Source organism: Rana temporaria, chromosome 13 (assembly GCF_905171775.1).
Source record: "Rana temporaria chromosome 13, aRanTem1.1, whole genome shotgun sequence".
NCBI lineage: Eukaryota > Metazoa > Chordata > Amphibia > Anura > Ranidae > Rana > Rana temporaria.
In genome coordinates, this window is record NC_053501.1 from 27865692 (window position 1) to 27871858 (window position 6167).

At 40.0% G+C, this 6167-nt stretch overlaps 1 long non-coding RNA gene across 1 annotated transcript; it reads right to left on the reverse strand.

The window, feature by feature from the left end:
* Positions 1 to 244: 244 nt before the first annotated feature.
* On the reverse strand, positions 245 to 5849 carry LOC120920993. Its single transcript, XR_005744814.1, has 2 exons — positions 5518 to 5849; positions 245 to 687 (listed from the first exon to the last, which is right to left on the reverse strand). It is a non-coding gene; the product is annotated as an uncharacterized LOC120920993 (long non-coding RNA).
* Positions 5850 to 6167: the final 318 nt, after the last annotated feature.

The window sequence follows — 6167 nt, forward strand, 5'->3', positions numbered from 1 at the left end:
GTTGCAGAACTACGCATCCCATGAGGCATTGTAACACACTGACATTCACAGACATGACTAGGCATGATGGGAATTGTAGTTCCTGAACAACTGGAGGGCCATAGTTTGAAGACCCATGATCTAAAGGAAACTGTATAGTAAGTGTTCACTTAGATTGTATAGTGTATGGATGGCTTTAGGACCTCACAATGTAGTGTGTGTGTGTGTGTGTATGCAAACATACACATACATACACACACATACATTTTTTTTTTTCTTTCCCAGTTGTCTGAGTGTGTGAAGGAATGTTTATTTCTATATGTTATTGTTGTGTTATGTGGCCAGTATATACAAATACCTATACATGTACTTATACCTACACAAAAAAAATTGACGCTTTATTTGACATTGTTTTACATTTTTAGATTAGCATTTCTGAATCTGTCCAGTTCCTGATGAAAAACATTAATCCTGGTGACACGCTGTCGCAGAGGAGGCTTTGCATGGTTTCCACGTACTGAAGAGCTTGCCTTTCTGATCAAGTGGTCCTAAACATTTCACAATTTCGATAGAGAACTGTTGAACTGTTAAGAACCACTAAGCCAGGCAGGCAGTGAAGTATGAGTACAAGTTCCAGGAGACTCAGGGCGGGTACGGCCTCCTCCCAATGTGTAATGTGGACGAGCAGCATTCAGATCCCAGACACACCTAGGACAGAACAGATCATGTTAGTAATAAACACTGATTTAATTACACCTTAGACAACGAAGACAGAAAAGTCCTGTTTCAACCCTCTAAAAGACCCAAGCCTCGAATTTATGTTATGGGTGAATGTCAGAGGACTGCCTTGACTACTTTTCCCTGAGACTTCAGGGGATCTAAACTCTAATGTTTTAGATCTGTTGCCACTTCTTCTATACCAAAGGGAGTCTCATGCTTACTGCTGCACTCTTAAAAAGTGATCCAACAGGCTAAATTAGACCTGAATTCCCCCATGTATAGGCCAAGCCATTGACCTCCGTGTGGTATAAGAATTTTGGTAATTGAAACTGCCAATACCAATTCAAAAATGAAATCTTTATTTGGTAGACTGACATTTGTAAACTCTTGGATAACATTTAAAGTAAGACATATGCGACTGATCACAAATTACAGGGTTAGTCAACTCAAAATGTATAATTTTTAGTTTGATTATATGCTGAATCACAATCCCAAAACTGCTTCTTGTCTCTCCAGGACTCCAGCAGTGAACCCATCCCTGTGCCAGCCTCAATCCCTGGCAGGGTATTTATCACTCTGAAATCCAAAGGAGATCTAAGAAACAATCATAAAGTTAATGTTATGGGTCACTTAATGTTTGGGTTACCATAGCTGTTCCTCATGGGGACAAGGAAGCCATTAATGTCAGTGATAAGGAAATAAACCTTCCATTTAAATATAATCCCCAGCTTGTTGGAGGTAAACAAAAACTCTAAAGCAATACAATTTTCTTTTTGTCATTGTAGGCTTGTGGATTTATACTCACAAGACTGCAGTGCAGCCACTGAATGTGGATTTGACAAAGATCTGTCAAACTCTTGTAAATGTTTTAATTCTCACACGTTTGGTAGGGAAGAATAAGTTAAACTAATCAGTAAAATACCTAAAGGACATGTCCACCCAAAACGTATGCATCAGTTTTTTGTTCTGTTTTCTGGCAGATGCTGGAAAACTGAACCCCACCTGCCACAAGCTCTGCAAATTGATTCCAAGCTCTGTCCACTTCTTGTAAAATACTCTTTTTACACTTGCTTATTCTAAGGAATTTACTCTGCTTGTTGTAGCTCTGCCTCCTCCTCTTCTCTCCAGAGTCTGTGCCAAAGTAAATTAACTTATGTGCATTGCATTGCTAAAACTCCTGCTGGGGATTTCAGGAAATGGTTTCCAGCTCACCTCTTCTGTAAATGATGTACATACATAGCACAGTTCATGGGACTGATAGAACCTATGTAAGACACTCACGTGACCCCAACTAGCTATGCGACCTATATTATATAGATACTACTACGTCATTAACAGAAGAGAGGAGAGGACCACCTCCAGCACCCAATCATGTTCAATTTATTTTGAAAAAGCTAAGCAAGGAACTTCCTTTCTTTTCATTGGTACTGGCTCAGAATTTGCTCCTTGGCCACACTTTTCATACACTAACCCACTTGAATACCAAAGAAGCTATTTCAGAGGTGGCCAAACCAGCCTGATCTTTCCACAATGCACATTTTGTGACGCTTCTTGCCAAGGTGCAGATAAATTTAGTCCATGCACCCAAAACAAGACATGGCTGTTTTTAGATGGATACTGATATCAGTTTATTTTGTTTTGGGAACTCCAGTGACAAAATATACGCAGCAGAGTTCCCAGGTCAGTCTATATGCCATGACCGTCACAAGGGATCCCTCTCTTGGATTTTAGTTCCCATAATAAAATGTTTAGTGGAATGGCAGGACCTTCCTACTGTGGCAAAAGAGAAATCTTGCTGTTTTAAGTCAATCTAAAATGTTTAATCACTGTATTATCATGACAGCCAGGCAAGTAGTATTTTCCAAAGGCAGGGAAACCAATGGCAGCCTTTAGTAAATTTTTAATTGAATCAGTGGCTTAATGGCGTTTTATATAAAGAATGCACTTGTAGATGTGAGACCACATCGGAAACCTTTGGAACTTGTGATGGGAATAATACAAAAAAAAAAGATTATACACCCCATTCATTGGTATAGCTACTTCCTTATTGCTAAATGCCATGCAGTACATTGTAAAAGTATATAGGCTCTGTTAATTATTTGAATACTGTGATCTTTCTGTGCACCAGGCTTTGACTGCTACTAAAGGCCCAACAAAAGTGTACTTGGTAATAAAGTAGTTTACTAATTGCATAAAATAAAATGTTTCCACCAAGTCTGTGCATGTTTGAATTTAATAGCATGGTGCAATACCTAATTTTACCCTGTGTGCAGCCATGTTTCATAGTTATCTGCATTGCTATGAGCTTTGTAGTTGCTTGCCATATGGCAGGTGGCAAAATGAGCCTATTTTCCACTGCTAATTTCTGTGCCTAGTAAAGTGAATTGATGCAAAAGTATCTTTAAATTTTCATCTAGAGAACTCTAATCTGCTTGACAAGTGACTGATTGGCTTTTAAACACTTACAGAGACTGCGCATATCAGATCATCACCATCCCTAATCCATACCTGTCAGCCTCATTGCCTTTAAGTGCAGCTATATGCCTTGCAGATGTGTAAGCCCCGACTCCTGCCCTTGCAAGTCATTTATTCACCAGAAGAATTGCAAACAAAGTACTAATACATTTTTACTACTAGAAATCATATAATACCTCTTGAAAATAGCTAACCTGGTCACGTGCCTTGCATGCATGCCTTTTTGTAACCATACATTACCGCAATGCAATCGTTTTAATGGGCCCTTTTTGGAGATGTAGACCAATGCACAGCAAATAAAAGCAGAATCTCCAAATGTCTTCACAGGAAAAGTGATACATTTGAAACACTTTTGATAAAATGAGAAGTTTATTGGCCATGTGTGTTGTCCGTATTTGTAATAGCTGCACCCTGGATTGGTCTCTGTCAATTCAAATCAGATGTTATCAGCAATAGTAATTGTCTGTCACATCTTGAATACTAGAGACAAAGTTGGCTATAAACCAAGCACATTTCTGCCAGTTCCTGATGCACTTGGCAAAATTTGGTCCATGTGGCCTTACTGGCCCTACACTGTAAATCAAAAGTTGATTGAACAATTTGACTTTTGTTAAATGGGTCTGGATTTTTTTTTAGCCAAACGGCAACTGCATCAGCCAGATGTAGTCGCTGTTCTGATATTTGGACAGCCACCGTCAAATAAATCAAATTCTCAACCTAGTCCTGGAGGACCACTATGTGTGTTTTAGCAATTTCTGCTATAGGTGTAATAACTTTTTAATGTGAATGATTCTATCTATCTCTGCTTCTACCTAAAAATCAGGAAAACCTAAAAACGGTATTAGTCTCCAATGGGAAAACAGGGTAAAACACTGTAAAATAGATATTTACTTCCCTAGCAATAATAGGCAACTCCTTGTTGACTGTTTCTTCATTAGCATTTCATTACTATGCTATCACGCTATGACTTGTATGTCTTACAGTGCTCTTCACAAAATCACCAAATGTTTTTAATACACTTGTTTCCACTAATAAGTCTGCAAAACATGACCTGTAAGTGGCCCCTAAAAACTACTCGGCAGATCACTTGACTCCGGATCTGGAAAGTCCTGCTATCTTAAAGTCCCACTTTGGATAAATACCCACAGGCATTTTTACGTGCTTCTGTAGCTCTGCAGTTCATGGAACCTGGCTAGCAAAGAAAGTAGATGGGGTGTCACTGAATTTCTAGTAAAGCCCAACTCTCAATTGGAGGGATACCAAGTATAGCATTGTTACAGTATTGTTTTTAAAAGCTTCCCATTGGCTACAAGATGGCACATTCATCACAGAAGTCAAAAGGCATATGACACTGGCAATACATTAAATCAAACAGACACTGTATTAATCCATGCCCACCAAAGCCACCAATGTTTAGAGGAAATGCAGGACAAGGTGGAAAGGCATGACCCCAAATGTGGCTTATGATTAAACCGTTTTAAAAAGGCCAATCTTAATTTCAGTTATTGGTGTGCACCCTTATGTTACCTGTGAGGCTTGCTGTGCATCACAGTGTATCAGTCTTTACATAATTCCATGCAGAGAAAATAATAAAAAAAAATCTCAATGTACAAACACAGTAGCACATAGATATGAGATGACAGTTGCCTGATATGACTTGTTGCAATCAAGTTGTCACTTATCTCGGTCTATGGGACCAGGTAGATGTCTACTGACTGACCATTTTATAAGGAAAGTCAACAACATTTAACAGCCCAGGTTTTCCTAACACAAGGTGTACCCAGGCTTCACTCATGAGCATGTGCAGAGAGTAGCTTAGCTTAAAGAAAAAAAATAGCTTGTGCAGAGGGTACCAGCTTCACCCATAGGTCTATGCAGAGAGTACTCAGGCTGCACCCACAAGCCTGTGCAATAGAGTACCCCGACTTTAATCACAAGTCTGTGCAAGAGAGTCCTCAACTTCACCCACAAGCCTGTGCATGGAGTACCCAGAGCATGTACAGATACTACCGGGGCTTCACCCACAAGCCTGTGCAAGTACCCCGACTTCACCCACAAGCCTGTGCATGGAGTACCCAAAGCCTGTGCAGATACTACCTGGGCTTCACCCACAAGCCTGTGCAAGAGAGTACCCCAACTTCACCCACAAGCCTGTGCATGGAGTACCCAAAGCCTGTGAAGACACTACCTGGGCTTCACCCATAAGTCTGTGCAGAGGGTCACCCAGTGAAATTGGAAAGCATGCATTATTAGTGGTACTAAAAGAGGGAACAGCACCTGCATAAGTCACATAAGTTGTCAAGGTCATAAGGATTCAGTCTCAGCTAAGCTTCTATTACTCACCTGTGTGCCAAGCTGCTCTGCTGCAGAATGAGCTTTTCTGAGCTTGACAACAACAAGGACACTCCTTTATATATGCAACTATCTGCTACCAAGCCATACCTATACAATCACAGAGGAATGCAACCCTCACCTGACATGACCAGTTTTTCCAGGCAATTTTTTTTTTCAGGGTGTTTAACAACCATCTAAAGACTGAGCCAAACGTCAGAAGGCACAGTCAAACCTGTTCCAGGCAGCCAGTGAACTATTTCCTTTAGAAAAAAAAAAGAGAGAGAATTTGCTCAACAGGTTTTTTGAAGAAGCTGGAGGTGGCTTAGAATGGGAGTGAGTGACTCCACCCAGGTGTAACTCTCTGACTACCTATTAACTCTACAGTAAAGGGCCTGTGATTTTATTGCTCAAGCCTCTTGGATGTGTGGATGGGTTGTAGCAGGCAGGGAAGGTTTATCAATGAATCATGGCATATGTAAGATGGGTGCTACTGTTGTCCTAAATACAATTAAAGTCAACACCTATATTCCTATGCTGTGATTTCCATGCAAAGGGTATTTATTATGTCCTATATTTATTGCCGGCATAAAGTAGAAATTTAGAAGGTACATCTGCAATGTTCTGTCACACTTAAATAAACATACATCCTATATCAGTTT